This window comes from Budorcas taxicolor, chromosome 7, assembly GCF_023091745.1.
Source record: "Budorcas taxicolor isolate Tak-1 chromosome 7, Takin1.1, whole genome shotgun sequence".
Taxonomy (NCBI): Eukaryota; Metazoa; Chordata; class Mammalia; order Artiodactyla; family Bovidae; genus Budorcas; species Budorcas taxicolor.
The window spans coordinates 69,232,034-69,252,433 of record NC_068916.1 but is presented as its reverse complement, the minus strand read 5'-3'; positions in this window follow the sequence as shown (position 1 = coordinate 69,252,433).

Here is a 20,400-nt window from a genome sequence, read left to right as displayed (position 1 = left end):
AATAGTATATAAATAATTCAATTTTTAAAATAAACAGATGACCCACCTGTTACTTTTAAAAGGCAGGGGGGAGAGGTGTTAGCAAATCAGACCATTAGGTGTCACAAATCCAAGAAGGTTGGAAATCACCACATTCAAGTCCGCCTTGGATTTGGAGAGATTTATGCTTCTTAAGGGCGTCCAGACATTAGCGGTTCAAACCCCTACACTGTATCCTGGCTTCATTTAAAGGACCCAAAGGTCAGACCAAAACACAACAGGGCTTTATATGCCAATTTTTCTTGACTCTCTGTGGGTCAAGGGAAGTTAAGCTCATGTAATTAGGGGATAAAGACGGAGGCTGTGAAGGGGGGTGGAAGCATGATGAAAGTTCCAGAGTTTAAAGTCTCAGTAGGAAGCCAGAGGAAAAGTCTGATAAAGTCATGTCTTTATGAAACATGTGTTTTCCATGGTAGAGTAAACGTATTTTCCATTTCACTCAGGCAATCTCTCTGCAACTTGGCACTCACACCTACCTCTGGGACAAGGACAATTCAAATTCATCATGATGGGGGCCTTCCCAGGTGGCACAGGGGTAAAGAACCTGCCTGCAATGCAGGAGACATGGACTTGATCCCTGGGTGGGGAAGATCCTCTGCAGTAGGAAACGGCAAATCCATCATGATGATTGTGACGCCGTTGTTATCCTGAGTTGCCTTCTTACTCAAATACAACCAGTTACCTTCATTCTAATATCAGCACTAAATGCATTTCATTGCACTAACTTTATTTCACAATTGATAATCCAAGTGATTTTTTACGATAATTCTCTTAAAAATTATTACACATATGATTATATAATATGCCTGAATTATCCATAAATGATGCCAAAGAACATGGAGATTCCTATAGATGACATAGCCAGAGTCAGAAGTGTAGTGTCAGCATGTAATCATGAAAAGAGATCAGGAAGAAAAGTCCAGCAATAGTGAAAACAAAGCAGTGAAAATTAACAACAGCCATACTGAGAAAAATAAGTGGAGAAAAGCCCTGAAATCCTCAGAACAAATACACAGAAAAGAATCTCAGATTGCCCCAGTGACAAACATTAATACTCACACTAATGTTGGATCCCAGAATCAGTCCCCAAGATTCCAGCTGTGCTACTAACAAGCTAATGAAGCCCATGATTCCTTCAGACTGGAAGCTAGGGTTATGGACCTGGTGAGCTTCTTCTGAAAATTAAGTATTACACTGATGACCATTTGTAGTACATACTTACACCATTCACCAGGAACTATTATCACTAGTACTCTTATGACATGTGGTGGTCAGTTTGTCAATTAGGAATTTCTGGTGTATATCATTACAATGGGGAGTGATTTTTATGTCCTTGAGTTTTTCAGTCTTTATTCATGATCATAATCCATCCATTCTTCCATCCATCCAACCAGCCTGCCTTCCTTCCTCTTTCCTCCTTCATCCTCACCTCCCTTCTTCCCTCCCTCTTTCCAAGAAACGTGTACTGAGCATCAGCTAAATGACAGACACTATTCTGAGCTTTGAGGAGGCAGTGGTATACAAGAAGCACAAGGGCCTCACTCCAGAGTAGTTTATATTAATAGTTTAAAGAGAGAAAGCAGATAAGAATCAAGTAAAAAAAATACACAAAGAAAATTTCAGTTAAAGCCTGGAGCTGAGGCGGGGAAAAAGTAACGGGAGAGCGTGGTTGCTTTAGAGAAGGTGGTGGGGAAGACCCTTGGTCTGAGACAGAAGTGACATCTGAATGTTGAGAAACATTAGCTATAACTCAGGGTTTCTCAGCTTCAGCATTGGTGACATTTTGGACTAGATAATTCGTTGTGAGGGATTATCTTGTGCATTGTAAGATGTTCATCAGTATCCCTGGTGTCTGTCCGCTAGATACCAGTAGCAACCCTACATCCAAGTCAGAACTATAAAATGCCTCTCCAGACGCTGCCAAATTTCCCCTAGGAAACAAAATAACCCCTACCTCTGTTCAGGAACCACTGAACTTTGTGAAGATCTGGATCAAAATTATTCCATAGAGCAGGACTGGCGCAGACAAACCCTGTGATGAAAATGAGCTTGATGTGCCGAAGTAAGAAGAAAGCCACTGTAGAGTGCAGTGAGCAAAGCAAGACGAGGTTGGGAGGGCCCTAGTTAAAGCAAGGACCTCAAACACCAGTGTAGGGTCTATACTAAGTCATGAAAACACATTCTTGATGTGGAAGCTGTTAGTCCAATGGAATGAAAAATAAACATATGAACTGAATATAGAACTGTCTACGCTTTGGTATCCTTGAGCTAGCGTTCTATAGTTTGAGGATTCATGCTGCATCTAAATGGCCATACCGACAGCAACACTAGAGAAGAATCACCTAGGTACCTATTTTACCACCATTCTAGTAATTACCTCCTCAGTAGGTATTGTATTTCATTCATCCCTCTTCATAAAAATGTTCCATTTCATCTTCGAAAGAGTTTGCATTGAACATCACCAATACTACATGATGAAGTACTTAATTTATCATCCTCTGTGGCTTTGGATGGGACCAGAATTGTCAATAATATAATAAGTCTTAGGTCACACTTAATTTGCATTCAGTTTACATGTTATTCTATCAGAGGTTAACAAAAAAATTAGGCTTCGAATTGCCAGCATAGGAATATCTTCTGATACAGGAATAAATATATTCTCTTTTTTCCCAAAAATGAAAATGACGTCATTCAGTTGTTTCCAACTCTTTGCGACCCATGGACTATACAGTCCATGGAATTCTCCAGGCAAAAATATGGGAGTGAGTAGCCTTTCCCTTCTTCAGGGGATCTTCCCAACCCAGGGATCGAACCCAGGTCTCCTGCATTGCAAGTGGATTCTTTACCAACTGAGCCACAAGGGAAGCCCAAAATAGAGTAAAATTAATTATTCCCCCAAATAGAATAAAATTAATTATTTCCCAAATAGAATGAAATTATAAATAAATGAGTTATAAATATAAATAAATTATGAATAATATAGATTCCATAAAATAGAATAAAATTAATTACTCCCCCAAACAGAATAAAATTAATAATGCTAGCCCCTCTTGAAAAATGAAATAGACACAACTTAACACAGTAAATCAAATAGACATTCTCAGCTGGGTCATATCTGGAGAAAGTAGTGCTGAAAGCTGTAAGTAATTCTTCAACACCTTCCAAATTTAAACGAACACAAAAGTTCCCTTCAAAATTACACGAGCATGATTAATTGAGCTGCAAGCTAAGAAAGTGACTATATGTCAGGCATAACAATAAAAATAGAGTTTGGAGCAATTTGTAAGTGGTGTGGTAGATACAGACCTTGGGTCAAGTAACAGAAAAAAAGGCAAGATTTTGCACAGAAGTAACATTGACAAAGGGAACAGAAGTGCAAAACACCTGTATCCTCCTTTCAGCTCAATACTCACAGAGGCTACATGCTCTAGCTTCTGGCCAGTCTGGGGTGAGGAAATGCAGTTTCTAACTTACCACCACCAAATAAGTGTCTGACGTTGGCATAGCTCCATGTCCTGCCTCTACTTTTCTTACTAGTCAAATGGGTGTAACAGTAGCAGGTGTGTTAACTCACAGAATGGGTCAAATAATTTAACATTACAAATGTGCAAGAAATTACATATAAAGTATCAGACTTTAAAAATATGTAGAGTGTGGTCAGCAAATCACTGCAAGGCCTGGGGTTTTATCCTATGAGTGGTCTTTTTTGACTGAAAAGAAGAAATTTCAGAAAAAAATTTCTTTTCAAATCATCACATAATCCACAGATCCAGATGATTCTCTCTATAGAGAGAATTATCTATTCATTCCCCTCACATAGACACTGAGATACCAGAATGAGACATAACAGTAAATTTTCTAGGCCTGTCCTCAGTAGTCAATTTCACTGATCCCCAAGCACTCGCTTCCCATGGAGGGCTAGATTCATTCAACAAGTCATTATGGAACACCCACTCTGTGCAGGAACAGTGCTAGGCCCTGGGATATGGAGAATCAAACTAGGTGTTTGTCCTTGAAGAGTTCACTCTACGGTTGACAAAAGGAAGAGGGAGACCCTACCATTTGTTGAACACAGCACTAGCCAGGTACTTTCTCTATGGTCTTACACATTTCATGACCATTTTGCAGGCAACAAAATGAGAAATGGCATTTAAAAAAATTCCTCCTAAAATTACAAAGCTGCTAATTAGAGCACAGCATGCTAGCCCATTCTTTTACTCATGCACTTTAATTCCTCATGGATCACCTACTATGTGCCTGGCACAATGCCAGACACTGGGGACACAGCACAGAATGAAATACACAAAATTCTCTCTTCTCACAGTATTTACTTGTGAGGGAAGACACAAACAGCAATAGACACAGGTCTGCCTGAACCATAATCTAAGATCCTTCTACATGCTGCCTTCCTCAAAGTCGTCACTTTGCGGTGGCAGGGGGAGAGAGGGAAAACCCGTATACACAAATAATAAAACCAAACTGAATATCCCTAGTAAACCAGAAATCTAGAAAGAATAAAGCCAGATGAGAGAGGCTGCCAGACTTAGAATGTCCTCTTCCAAAATTGAACTTGATTGTGTTTGGATTTTTGTTGAGAGCCTGTCAGCTCAAAGGCAGGCTGCTCGCAGACCACCAACAGCAGCAGCACAAGGACAATCCCCGTCAGGCCACAGACATGAAAACCAGCTCTCCACCAGAAGGACCTGAAGTTTATAGGAATTAAAAGGCCTGGGTGCCTGGCTCCAGGAGATGGTGAGACATGATGAAAGCATACGTCTGCCCGCCTGGCAGCGGCTCTCCCTGGCCTAGAGAGAAGGTGTCTACGCCAGCCAAGGGAAGCTGGCAGCAGCCGTGGCCTCGGATGGAGAGAAGCTGCCGCCTGCCAGCACCAGCACGGGACTTCCCTACAGGCGGCTCTTGCTGAAACAAAGAGGGGCGAAGGGAAGAGCACGGATGTCCAGCCTCCAGGCTCAAATCTAAATTCGAGAGCAGTGCTTTGCTAATGGGATGCCGGATCTGCTCCAAAACCTTCACACCATCAGGGATGCAATCTGAGTAATTTCCTGATGACTCTTCTCTGCATAATGGATTTGAGTTATAAAGGAATTTATGCCCTCAGGACCAAATTACCCAGATAATTGAAGATACAATAAGATGGAGGGGGAGAAGTGAAAGGAGAGAGAAAGGCCTCTATTATAGGGATTTCTCCTCCACTCTGAGGAACTCTGAGTTTGAACTTTTGAATTCACTACAGCGTTTAATTTTTAAAGTCGTTTTACATCCAAACACTGCCCTGGTTTGCTCAAGACTTCCATTGCTTTCTTGAGTACAGTGAAGCTGCATCAAGATCTAATTTAACACAGGCTTGCAAGTTTGGGAGACTAAACCCACCCACTTTCCCCTGCCCCCATCCTCTGAGATGTGACTCCGCTTCCTAGTTTAAGCTTAGCAATCACAAATCAATCTGTAACACTGCATTACGGTTAGGAAGGCTCAATATTAAAACAGGGTCAACTAAAGCCTGTAGGCTGTCAGGGTTAATCTGGGAGTGCCAACTCATCCCCCAGTCATACTAAGGTTTTGATGGTGATTTTAAAGATAGGTTGGTTTGAATTTCTCAGAGCTGCACACCTACTCTGTTCCTCTTCACAGTGGTTCTCATACTTGAAGGTACACAAAAATTACTTGCAGGACTTTAGGCACAAAACTAGTAACACTATCCTGTATGGGTGCATTAAGGGACTTTCAGAGTTAATTTTGTGGGTCGTACAGAGTTGGACATGACTGAAGCAACTTAGCAGCAGCAGCAGTGCTGACTTGACACCCCAAGCCCAGGGAAACTGTGTCCCCAAGGACACTGCTTGTAGGCCTACTTTTGGGAGTAATAACAATAAGGCAAGTGCAAAATCTTGCTCCATTCCTCACTCAAAAGAAATTCATGAAATGTCAGTGTCTAAAAAATTCCATAAAATATCCCTTCATCCATGTGCTGTCTCTCATCCGGGTTCTCTACCCTGCCCTAGGAGGTGGGAAAGGGACACCAAGAAACTACTTTAGGAAACTTTCCCAGGATTTATTTGAGGTTTACTGAGAGATTTAGGCATCTTTACTATAGATTTGTTATTCATCTGAGCACATTTTACTGTATTTAAGAGCCTCATTTTGTCAATATTTACAGAACTTGATGGACAAATCCAAGTCAAAGGCTCTAAAATATGGCTGGAGTCTTGAAGTCCCAGAGTCAGGGCTAGAACACATGATGGCAAACATTGGTAAACTTGCTAAATTATGCATAGAATTTGCAAGGCACCCAACACTGGCCAGCTCCAATAAAGTCCTTCATGAAATACCAAAGGGCTTGGTGGATGAGGGTCAGAGGGTGGTGAGTAGTCTGAACAGGTGTTAAACCACTTATTCAAGCACTCCTACAAATGGCCTAAAAGATTTTCCCAGCATCCTCCTGCTCTCGATGAGTCACTGTGGGAATGGCAGTGAGGTTTGGAGTTGAGTTATAACCAACCATTCAGTGAAGCATTTCCCTTCAGACTGTAAAGGAAAGGAGCTATGTTAGTAAATTTATTGACTATTTCATTAGATCAATATGGAATATGATTTAAAGGGCTCTGCCCGGGCTCTTTAAATCTATTTAATCAAACCAATTAATGAAAAAAAGTAAGAAGTTGAAGCATATCCTGTAAGGTGCATCATAAATATATTCCCTTACTTGGGCTTTTGATCTCACCCAGGTAATTAACAGCTTTAGTTAAGTTCAGTCATTCCTTCATGCCTGGCTATGGTCATAAAAATCCCTAGGCAATGTGTAGCTCTTGGATTTATTATGTTTTTCTTACTGCAAAAACGTCTCTCACATTCCACTTTCTCCCCGCCCTCCCCCCCACCTTGAGAAAGTTTATGTAGCCATTGCTTTTGCAGCTGTCATGAAGCCTACACTGGCTGGTGAGCTTTGTCCTGCTCAAGAGGCTGGATACTCTCAGCTGTCGGTCCCCAATTTGGGAGCCTCTTTATGCTCATCTAATTGTTGGTGGGAGACACTAACATCCTAAAACCCTGACTTCTAAGATTCTCTGCTTCTACTGTATTTTTTTTTTTCATGAATGAAATGGCCCCTCTTTTACACAGAATATGGCTTTTCTTGTGGAAATGGTCTGGTATCCCTCCTTATAACCACTGAAAATCAACCATTCTAATCAGCAGAAAACAACTCCACTCCATTAATCGTACTTCCGTCTCATTAATTCTTCATTAAGTCCTTCTTCTATCAGTTCCTCAGATCCCTAGCTACAAAGCTTTGAGATGCCTGGACAAACCAACACATTACCCAGAGATGGACAATGAAGTTAGGCGTTCCAGAGTTAGTGCCAGCCTGGCCTCTGAAGCTGAGCTTATAGCTTCCTTATGCTTTACAGGCAGAGGAACCTGTGTTTAGAAGGGTAGCAAATGTTTCCCTCAAAGCTCTTCTCTATCTGCATTTGAGGAGAAGCTTGGTATGATTACCCAGGTAACTGCTCCAGGGTCCTTCCACAGCTGAACGCAAGGACTGAGAAAATGGTCTGGTTAGCTATAAAATTCAAACTGTGTGTCAAAAGATGACCTTATTAAATATTCTTTGTGGAAAAAGAGAGATGAACCTCTTGATGACCACTTTTCCATGGACAATCAACTTGTGTTGCCATGCACCAAAATCTATAGTATATATAGAAAGTCACTTAGTCGTGTCTGACTCTTTACAACCCCGTAGGCTATGCAGACCATGGAATTCTCCAGGCCAAAATATTGGAGTGGGCAGCTGTTCCCTGTTCCAAGGGATCTTCCCAACCCAGGGATCAAACCCAGGTCTCCTGCATGGCAGGCGGATTCTTTAGCAGCTGAGCTACAAAGTTGGGAAGGCTCAAAAAATTTTATTGAGGGGCTAAAATCGGGGAAATTGTTTTCCTCATTTAAGAACAATAGTAGCCCATTTTACTTTTCCCTTCCTCTATTTACTTTTCCCTCCCTCTATTTACTTTGATCCAATTAAGTAAGTATATACCAAATACCTACCATCCTATGTGTTGTCAGAAAAACACAAAAGAAATACGTGACACACAGTGAACCCAAGGATCTTTTCATCTTTGCAAGAGACAAAAGTAGGCTGAGGTTAAATGCTCTGTTTCACTATCTTCCCCTTGACCAGCCTAACAAATACTTGTTCACACAAACACTGGGCCATAATTTATTCAACATTTATTGAGCATTTACTCAATACTATACACCAAGCAATAAATAGTATGTGTGTGACAAAAAGATAAGTGAGCAATTACTTATTTCTATGGGTTTACTGTAGAATAAAGGAGATATAAGATACTTACAAATAATTCCATGGCTCTTCATACTATGGCATTTACATGAATAAAACCCAGAAGAGTTTAATTCAAATCTTCACCATCATTTTAACACAGTCTAAGCTACCAATTCTACTGTACACTGAAACCCCAATTTGTTTAAAATATGTAAAGGTCCATTTTATTCAAGCACACATCTGCTTTAGACAATACTTAATAAACTGGTATTTTAAAACTTGCAGTGATTCAAATTACTGTTAGCAGAATGTTTAGCAGAAGGTACACTTGGATAACTAAATAGAAATAATGTGATTTCAAGGTTTCTAAGACACCTGAGGGGACTTGAAAACTGTTCTGAGTTTATTAACCATTGCAATCATGTTACATCACTGCCTTAAACAGCAAATTTTTTCAAGAAACTCATCCTTCCTAGATTAAATTTACAAAGAAATAACCCCTTCAATACTTTAATAAACTTTAGCTTGGCCTCTAGTTAAATAATCCCTAATACTGACTTGCAGAAATAATATTCACTATTATATCTAAAACTTTTGAGCCCTTGCAGAAAGTCTCAGATATTGGGCTATAAGTGCTATATTGGATATAAGTGCTATAAGGACATCGTATCACTGACCGTCACAACAACCCTGTGAGATAAGTTGTCTTATTAGTTCTATTTACAGATGAAAACACTGAAGCCAAAGGTCCCACAGCTTGTGAAAACTGAATTCAGAGTTCATACTTTTGAAAGTCAAAGTCATTCAGTTGTGTCTGACTCTTTGAGACCTGATGCTCTATGCAGTCCATGGAATTCTCCAGGCCAGAATACTGGAGTGGGTAGCCTTTCTCTTCTCCAGGGGGTCTTCCCATCCCAGGGATTGAACCCAGGTCTCCCACATTGCAGGCAGATTCTTTACTAGCTGAGCCACCAGGGAAGCCCAAGAATACTGGAGTGGGTAGCCTATCCCTTCTCCAGCAGATCTTCCCAACCCAGGAATCGAACTGGGGCCTCCTGAATTGTGGGCAGATTCTTTACCAACTGATCTAGTAGGGAATTTTAAATGAATCCAAAAATCAATGAAGTTATGTCACACCTATGCTGTTCAGGGTTAAAATAAGTAAGTAGGTTGGCACAAGTCCCAAAAATATCCACCAGCACACAGGGAACAAGTGTGATTTTTTCCCTACCAATTTCCTTTCAACCTTCTGATTTCTAGTGGGACCGTTTTTGCTCTCAGACTCCTATTCTTTTGCCTGCCCTCCAATCAAAGATGCTCAAGTGGCCAGATCCACTTAAAATATAGAAAATGTTCCTTCCTCTTGCTTCAGGTGCTTGTCTGTATGAGGCATCTCTGGGATGCTTCACGAAGAGGGAGCTCAGAGAATGGTGTATAATTCCCATCACTAAAATTAAATTATTAATTTTTTTATCAATTAATTGGATGAGGATTGGTGGGAAAGACAGGCCCCAGCTCAGCAGAGCTCTACTGGGTGCTAGATGAAACAAGAAATCTGCCCGGGTGAGATGGGTAGAGGGGAAGAGAAGCCACAATAGTAATAAAAGTGAGAATCCCCCAGCTTCAGAAGAGGGAGAGCAAACCAGCTCCCAGGAGGAGAGATGCAGAACCACTCAGATTTCTCCAGGGGGGACTTGATGAAATCAGCCCTCCAGGTCTTGTAAAAAGAGACTCTGCCACTTGCCCAGGAGTCGATTTTCTTAATTCTCTTGCATACTGAGGAAGATCAAATCCCAGAGAAGAGAGGCTTCAAGCCTCCTTTTAACAGATGAAATGTATTCTTATTCAGAGTACTGTTCTTTAAAAAAATTAAAATAGCTCATATTTTCTAGGTATATAAATAAATCACATTCATTATAAAAAATAAACTATTTAGAACACATTTTTCAAAAAATTGTTTTCTATTTACATGAAATTCTACTACGAAGATAGCAACGTTTAACAATTTAGGGAGCATCACTCCATACATTTCTTTTTGCTGATAGGGAGGTAGGGAAGAGCTACAAATAACCCGGTATTAAACAGATATTTACCAAATACCCACTCTATGCCCTGGATCATAACTACATGTGCTTTTTTAAACTCTTTTGTATTATTCAATAATATGATGAGGACTTATTTTTATGTCAATAGAGATCTGTGTAATTGTTTTGAATCATTTCATCATGTTTCACCAAAATTCCAGAGATGGGTCTTTAAGGTTTTCCAACTTCTTGCTATCAAAAATAATAATGCAACAAGAATTCTTTCAATATTTCTTTGATTATGTCTTTCAGATAAAATTCACTGAAAATTCAAAACAGCTTACATTCATATAATTCTTCACTACTCAAGTTGTTGTCATATTTACAACATGGCAATAAAGAGACTGGTTTCTGTAAAACTCACATCAGAATTGGTCTCACTGTTTCACGGTTACATCACATACTTCTGGCTTTCCCTAATAAATCTGAGAGACCAAGGTTTTGACAGATGAGGAAACTGAATCACAAAATATGTCTGTGTGAACAGGAGGGTAAGAGACACCTAAAGATAATTCTCTGAAACTAGAAACCAAGTATCTCAACACCAGAGTGAAGCACAGCACATGTGTATCCAATATACCAAAGAAGGCTCTAGTAGCCTCACAGACCCTTCTATATGAAGGATCCCTGAGGGTGGACATTATCCTGTCTTACTCACCAGTGTACTTCCAGGACCTAGCTTACAGCTTGAGATATGGCAGGTACTTAATAAACAGTTCTGGATTTAATGAACAAACCACAAAACAGGTTTTCCAAGACCACTGCAAACAGTACTCAACTTCCTACCCTTGTGCCCACTTGGTCATAGAAACTGTGAAATAAAGCAAAGGAATCCATAGCTGGTAATTACATATAGCTTTTATCTTACAATGAATTTCTTGTTCTGAAGGAGCTGTGAATAATAAGTCTCCTCCAAAGCAGTGTCAGATCCTGAACTGAAGGACTTAAGCCAAGGGAGACCGATCAAACAGTAAACAGAAAAAAGAATTCTCTCAATGAGTGTTTTATTTTGCCCTTCCTGAAATTTTCCTTCCAGCTTCTATCACCAAATTCCATTCATCTCCTCCATTTCTGCCCCTCCTTCTCAACCCATAATATTACCTCACCGTCTGCTGCTTTGTTAGAAATCTGTCTTGCGTACTAATTTATATATACACACACTGTATATGTAAAGGAGCATTACCAAGTGGGTGGTTCTTGAAAATCAGCCATTCATCATGCATATTGATCACCAAGGTAGTACGGTATGAATCAGAGAGCAGCAATCATTAAATCAAAGACTTATGCTAGTAAAAGAGCACCAAAGCAATTCGTCAATTCCATACCACCCTCAGTGATTAATTAGGTTGCAACCTGACAGCCTGGAAGCTGGTTCACAATTAACACTATTACAGTTAGAGGTTGGTTGGTTGTTTTTTTTCTCCCCCTTCCCTTAAGGAATAAAAAAGGGAAGGCATTAGTCTTCTGGCATTCTGTACTTTTCCTTCATAGCTTTTACCACAGTTGGTAAACAGTTATCAATAGGATTACACGTTTAAATTCTCTTTTAGTCTCTTAGATCCCCAAAACTTAAGAGCCTATAGCACATAGTAGGTGCTAGATCAATATATGTTGAACTAATGAAGTTTTAAGTAGATGCTTCTGATTCTTTGAGTTCAGATGTAGCATCACTTATAATGGAGTTTCTTATGTTCCCCCTGGGTCCTATCCTTTAAAAAGTTAAACTGAATGTTTTTAGACTGGAGAACACTCTGGAAAACTGTTTGACAGCATTAACTAAAGACAAAACATGCGTTCCTATGACCCAGCAATTCTAATCCTGGGTATGTACCCAACAGAAATGTGAACAAATGTTCAAAAGACATGTACAGGAATTTTCACAGAAGCACTGTACTTAATAGCCTAAACTAGAAACAGTTGACTATTCATCAACAGAAAACGAATAAGTAAGTCACAGTCTGGTCATACAGTGAAAAACTACACAACAGTTAGGATGAACACCTACAGCCTCATTCAACAACAGGGATAGATTTCACACCTCTATGTGGATGGAATGAAACCAGACACAAGGAACTACACGCTGCATGATTCTATTTATACTAAGCTCAAAAATAGGCAAAACTGATTTGCGGCATCAGAAGTCAGAACGATGATTGCCTTTGAAGGCTTAGTACATGGGAAAGGGCATGAAGGAGGCCTCTGAGTGCTGGTTATACAGTAAGTTCACTTTGTGAAAATTCATAACCTTTTCTGTTGCCTCATTTGGGGATAATAGAGCTATATGATTTACTGTCCTTTCCTATAACAGATGATAGTTCAACCAAAATTAATTTTTAAAAAACAAGTTAATATTTTCTCTGTGTGATAGAAGAGTGATAAACATCTTTCATGAATATCCCAGGCCCAGATCCAAATTTCAGAAGGTATCTCTTGGTGGGATTCCAAAGAAAGAGGTATTGTTTCAAAAACAGGATTAAAACTACAAGTCCTTCAGGGTCCCTTCCAATCCTAAAGTTCTACGATAAGTAACCTTTTGAAAACTGATGGAGAATTCAATGCCCATGGATTTCTTGTGCTAACCTTGGACATTCTCAGAAGAGGGAAATGAGACAGTTAGAGGAGACTCTTTCTGACTTACATTCAGGAGTCTGCATCACCTTTTATAATTTCCTCCTGCAACACTTGCAAAGCAAGTAGGGGCCTCCTGTAAGTCAAGGGGGTTTAGAAGAAATGGATACGGTAAAGAAATGCTGTGGGTTTTGGAAATTCAGAGATTTCTGACAATTCCTAGAATAAGACCAGAAAGCTAAACCCTAAATTTGTTTAAAGCCCTCCATTTTTTGAAGGACTCCTGTATACCAGGCACTGGGTTTATGTACTTTTTACATATTGTTTCATTTTATACTCAAAAACCCTCTTTGAGACCAGCACAGATTCCCTTTTACTATAGACAGGGTGAGTCATTTTCACTGCCTGAAACTCAGATTCTAATCTATACAATTGGGAATAAAATACATTGCCCATATAGGAGTGGTTATGAGAATAAGTTCTGGAAAAAGTTTAGCAGCGTAGAAAACCAAACTGAGGAACTTGCTAGGTGTGTAACCTTAATAAAATATTTAACTGTTCTCTGCTTCAGGTTTCTCATCTAGAAAATGAGATTGCTGATAATATCTACCTCACATGATCATTATGAGAAGTACATGAACCATGCATAGCACAGAGGAAGTCATCAATGGCAGGTATTTATGAATATTTATTTTATTATATACATGTATATACTTTACAGGAGTGCTGTACAACCACCAAATATTACATATTCAATTAGCCTAATTTTTAGTAAAACAAATTAACAGTAATACTTCTCTACTAGTTTAGGATCTGTTGGGGATATTTTAGTCTAGATCCCTGAAATATAGAAGAAATAATTATCAGACTCCAAATTTTTGAAAGTAAGATCACACTGGTCTTGCTCACTTTTGTATCCCTGAGGCCAACCACAAACGCCTGGCATATAGTAAGCACCCCAAAAATATTTGATAAATGGTTTAAGTACTTCCATAGTGTACCTACTTCATCTCCCCACTTCGTACTCATCCAGATGAGAGCCAGTTGTTTTCCGTAATTTTCTGTTAACAGTAATAACCACAGATATGCTCTAATTTAAAAAGGAACTATTTTATAAGATAAATATGTCTTTTCAAAAGAACTTACTATGTATTTTCAGTATATCAAAATCTGACTTACCCCTGCCTGCTTTTTAAAAATTGCTCATCCTCAAGTTAGATACAATGAGACTTTCATCCTTGGTACATAAACCTCAAACCCATTCATCTGCTCGTTCATTTATTCACCAACTGTACATTAAGCACCTTGTATCTGTCTTTAGTAATCTAAGTCACAAATTACAGAAAACTCAAACAGATTTGATAATAAGGGAACTTATGGCACATAATAGAAGTCCACAGGAAGCTGTGCAGGTTTCTTATTTGGTTTGATTCAGTGTCTCATTATGTCATTAAGGACCCAGATACTTTCATCTGTCCACCTTGTCATCCTTTATGCTGGCTTCACTCAAACTGCTGGTCTAACAACTACAATTGTTGTAGGGTGTGGCCAACCCTATTGGTTATCCATCCAACAGTCATACTCTCTCCCACTTCTTTCTCTCCAAGAGAAGCCCAGTTTTATTCAAGTATCAAATAGTATATTTCATCTTCCTAAGTGTAGATGTTAATTATCTAAGCCAATTATGGTCATTTCTTTCATCTACCCACAACTGTTTGAAGAATGTACATGTAACAACTCTTAGCAACATAAGAGGAAGTCAGCTTTGGCCCTTCTAGGAATGTTTTCCACACAAGTCAGGAACTTGCCACCTTTCCTGCCTCTGGACACTTGCCTGTCCTGTGTGAGGATTCCTGGAGCTGCTACTATCATCTTGTCAGCACAAAGGAATCTCACACCCCTGGGATTAACCAACCCTGTAACCATCCTACCTCTGAAACTCTTATGTCAATGGTTATAAAATAAACATGTATTCTTTAAGCTGATTGTAGTTGGGTCTTTGAGAAAGTTATAAAACACTGAGATATGCACAGTTATCACAACACAAACATAGCTACTTCCAAAGGAAAGAAAAAGATAATCTCTTTCTGAGAATTTCCCTTAAAATAGAAGAAAACTGACGCAGATACCTAACTTCTCTTCCTCCCCCGACATCCTCTCAGTTCTAATTGGCCAGTATCAGATCATATGCCCACTGTTGAACCAATCCCAGGATAGAAAAATTGGATTGCTAAACCTAATCAGGCCCACCCTTGGGATCTGAAATTGGGATCAGCTGTGTTTAATTGGCCACATGGGGCAGGGTGACTGCAGGAATAGAACTGAGTTGTTGGGAAGAAGAGGTCGGCTATTAGATATTGATCTGTAGCATCTTGCTTACTACCATATGCATGACGTGTACTAGATTTGGGACTCCCCAGTAACTGGAAACGTTTAGCACAGCTGTACTTCAATAATCAAAGTCTGCATCCTTCTTGAGACCCCTATGTTTGGAATCTCAAAATCTTTTAAATCTCAGCCAAGTCATCAGATCTCTAACAACTCTGCTAGCTAACAGATTTCATCTAAAGAAAGGTTGGAGTAGGTTTCTCCCTACCTCTCACTAGTTGTGTGGAGCTGTAGAAACCATTCTTAAGCAGGTATATATATATTCAGGAATATTAACTTACTCCCAGGCACATTTCTAATATTCTCATTTCTGATAAAATTTTTCTGAATCTAAGTTCTCAGACTTCCGGGAGCCTAGAAAACCATTCCCCAAATTGGAAAGAGGTTCTCTCTTTGGGGCAGTATTTGTAGTGGTTAAGAATGGATTCAGATCCTTGATCCACCACCAACTAGGTGGTCCTTGAGCAACTTACTTAACTTCTCAATGCCTTGATTTCCTCAACCATAAAATGTGAATGATAACCATAGTTCCTAAATCATAGGGTTGCAGAAAGCATTAGTCAGTGCATGGAAATGCTAAGCACAGTACCTGTAAAATAAAATGCCATCTTAATAAGTGTTCTTGTGTTTCTCCATCTCCAAGTCTTCCCTCTTGGTGCATCATCATAGAGATGCAACATCACAGTTAGAGCTAACTGATGAACCTTTCTGGTTGGGTGTTGTCAGCCAATCAAATAGCTTAAATTTTTTCTCCATTTGATTAGACAAATTCACTATTTGGTATAATAGTTAACTTGATCAAGTAAATGAAAAAAAATAAAGCAATATTTATACAATAATTATCTTTACTCTTGAGCTTCCTCAGACATCCTAAGACTGAACCTTTCTGGACCAAGCCTTTGGAGCCAAGGGTGGCTTCATCCCCTTCAGGCTGCATTCCTGGATTTTAGTCAGTTCCTCTCCACAGCCTCAGAAAGCCTGAGTTCTGAGAGTGCCTTGGGGACTCAACTTCATTGACTCACAAAATCAAAATATACAAATTCCCCTTTTAAATCTTGATCTATAACTGGGAGAATATTGCCTCTCCACTGCATTAAGGCCAGCCCTATTACCTTATGGAATTACCCACAGTGGCAGAAATCCATTCACCTGATCCACTGACACCCTGGGGGCAGCTCAGATAGCATAAAGCCAATTGATAGATGTATATTTGATATATATTTTATGCCTGGAATTTATGTCTTCTGCATGTTTCATTTGCTATTCTGACTCACTTTATGCCACAGGAGAGCTGGGAAAATTTTGAGAGGGACCAAGAAAGAAATGGCATAGAAAAACAGGGTGGAAATCAAAACAGCCATTTTTCTTTCTAATCTAAGCCCTTAAACCTGAGCATCCTGATAGCTCTAAAAGCAAAGAGGAAGTACTCCCTCCCTTCCTCCTCCCAGGAAGGGATGATGAGAAGGAAAGGAGCTAAAACTGGTAGAAGAGAAGAATCCTGCCCAAGTAGCAGCTGAGCCAGGGCCCCACGACAGTGTGTGTGGTGGGGAGAGCAGTGGTGGTGATAAAAACATAAGCAGTCATAGAACTCAAGTTGCACATTTTAATCTACAGTTATCAAAATTCTACCACAAAGTTCAGCTCACTTCACTCTCAAGGTAGTCAATACTGGCATTTTCAGCTCCATGTTACTGATATTCCAGAGAGGAGAATGGCTTATGGCAAAACTGGGATTCAAATTCAGCCTTCTATCTCTCTAGTGTGTGTACAACTTTTAGAAGGCTTCTTCCTAAGCTTCTGTATATAAAGAGAGAATTCGTCATTATGCACATTATTCAAAGCCCTACCATGTGTCCTGTCTTTTCCAAATGTTTAAGTTTTAAAAAAAGAATTTATACCAATTTATAATAATAGCTCACATACACATACATGCTGCTGCTAAGTTGCTTCAGTCGTGTCCGACTCTGTGTGACCCCATAGACGGCAGCCCACCAGGCTCCGCCGTCCCTGGGATTCTCCAGGCAAGAACACTGAAGTGGGTTGCCATTTCATTCTCTAAGTCATGAAAGTGAAAAGTGAAAGTGAAGTCGCTCAGTCGTGTCCAACTCTTAGCAACCCCATGGACTGCAGCCCACTGGGCTCCTCCATCCATGGGATTTTCCAGGCAAGAGTACTGGAGTGGGGTGCCATTGCCTTCTCCAATACACATACATACAAACACACAAATTCAGTTCTCACAGTAACCCTGTGAAAGCAATACAAGGGAGTCTGACTCCAGGAACTGTGCTCTTTCGTACTCTGGCATACGGTTTTTCCCTATTATCTCATGAGTGGAGAAATGGAAGTCTACCTCTAAAAGATAAAGTTGGCAATAAGACCAGGTCTCCTATTGGCTCAATACTTGACATATTAAGGATGGGGCCAAAGTAGAGACAAAAATCAACTGAACCCAGTCCCCTTAATTAGTTTCCTCTTCTCTATTGGCTAAACTGCTCCATCGGCATTGTTTATCGTGGGTGACATTTCACTTCAGCAAGTAATTACTGACCACAAAGCTCTATGCCAGCCCCTACTTCAATGTGAACAAAACAGACATGGTCCTCATCCTCACAGAGCTTTCAGCCTGAAGAGTAAAGCAGATACTAAACCAGTAACAATGAAGAGTGAAAGCAATGAAGCAGCCAGTCTTTTTCACAGATTCTCCATAGGAGAAGACTGAAGAAGTCATGTAGTCTGACCCATTCAATGCAGAAGTCTCCTCTATAGATGGTCATGCAGACTCCCCTAGAATACTCAAGGCCAGAAAGCTCCCACTTCCAACAGCAGCACATTCTAATTTAATCATGAAGTTTTTGTAATGAGTCTATCTTAGGCCCCATAATATAGGCTGTTGTTCCAAATACTTCTGCAGCCCACAGAACAGGATCTAACCCTTTTCAACACAGCAGTCCTTCAACAGATTTGAGGACAGTTATCAAGTGGCCTAAACTTTTCCTCTTTTTGAGACTAAACTGTTTCTCTTCCCCTCAAACATGATTCTTAGGCCATGGCTTTCCAAACTCTTCCTTACTAGGTAGCACGCTGGGTGCTATCAAGTTTGCCGATGATTCAGGTTAAAAAAAAAACTGAAACGAGTACTTTAAATGTAACCTGACCAATAGGGTGAAGTAGAACTGTGGTCTACCTTGGACAGGATGTTGTCCTCCTATTAATTCCTGCATTCACTGTTTTAATACTGATCACACAAATTGTCACATGTTGTACTCAGGTAACTGCCCACATTTTTAAAGGGAAAGCTATCAAAGTCAGGTCTCCTCCAGACCTCTACTACTTCAGGCAACAGATATATTTTTTAATCTACATGCAGGACTTTACCGCTGTCCTTTTTAAACTTAATTTACCTTCTTGGTGAAACTCAGATGACATTGACATCTTTGTTGAATAACTGTCTTAGCGTCACAAAAATGATTTTCCTAAGAATCTATCAAGACTTAGCCCTTGAGTGGAATAGGATTCTACTGTAACTGAAAATCCCTTCTCTGAAGCTCCGTACTGCCTTCCCCACTGGCTGTAGGGTCTGTGTCTCATCGACTCCAACCTTTCTGTTCACCTGCCCCTTCTCCACCATCCCAAATTCCTCTCTCCTCTCTTATGAAAACAATTTCGTTCACCTCCAATTCCAATCAAGGAATTTATCTCAATGCACACAGAAAATAAAGTTTAAAATTTCTTTTTATGTAACAGGCCTACCCTTCTTAGAAGAAAATATATGTACATAGATGATAATCATTATTCAGAAAGCACTTATTGAACTCATACTATAGGTCAGGCACTGAGCTCCTGGAAGGATGCAGTGATGTGTAATATCAGACATGATCCATGACTTCATGCCACTTACTAAACAGTAGAGGAAAAGATGACATTAACTACACAGAGTCAACGTAAATTACAGACCTAACAAAGCACTGGGAAGATAAGGCAGTTCCATGTAATTAGAGGATTTAGTGTAGTCAGAGGGTCAGGAAGGGGCTCTCTTAAGAAGTGGTAAATAAGCTAAGAAACAAGGAAAAGGGGTGGACAAGTATATTCATTGTTACTTACAATGTTGAAAGATGGAAATGACAAATCAATGGCTCTATAAAGGAACAATACATGGCATTAATTTGTGGTATAGCCACATGATAGACTACTTGGAAACCATTAAGAACTAAATTTTTGATAAAAGATAAAACATGCAAACCAGCCTAACTTTAAAAATAGTAGCATGAAAAACCCTAAAAATCTTAACAATGAGAATCCAGCAGTACATTATGCAAATTGATTCATTCCAAGAATTCAAAAGTATTTCAATCTTAGAAAATCCATTAATGAAATTCATCATATAAATAGGTCAAAGGAGAAAAATATGATTACCAAGAAAATTATCAAAAGTTTTTAATAATATTCAAATATATCACTTGCTTTAAAAAAAACTTACCTTTTGAAAAAGGACATATGTATCCTCCCTCAAAATTAAGAATTATGCTAACTATTGAAACACTAGAAGCATCCTCACTCAAGTCAACATTATGACTTGAGGTTGTTCTTTTACATTTGTTATTTAACACTGTTCTGAAAGTACCAATTAGTGCATATAAAAATCAACAATAAGTGATACAACTATTGGAAAATGAACTTGCAGTTATTATTTGCATATGATATGATTATACGCTTGGGAAACACAGAAGAACAAAAAAGTAGAAACAAAAAAGCATTCATGAAATGGGCAGTTACAAACACAAAAATCAAGGAAAAAATTCCATTCACACAAGTAAAAAATAATTAAGCCTAAAACTTTAACAAAAATTTAGTGTAACATATATAAAAAATAAAATTACTGAGAGGTACAAATAAATAAAGAAGAGACATAACTTGTTCCTGGATAAGAAGATTCAGTATTATAGAAATACCCATTCTCCTCCAAAAATCTAAAAATAATCAATGTAAATCCAGTGAAACTTGACCAATAATTATAAAAGTCAC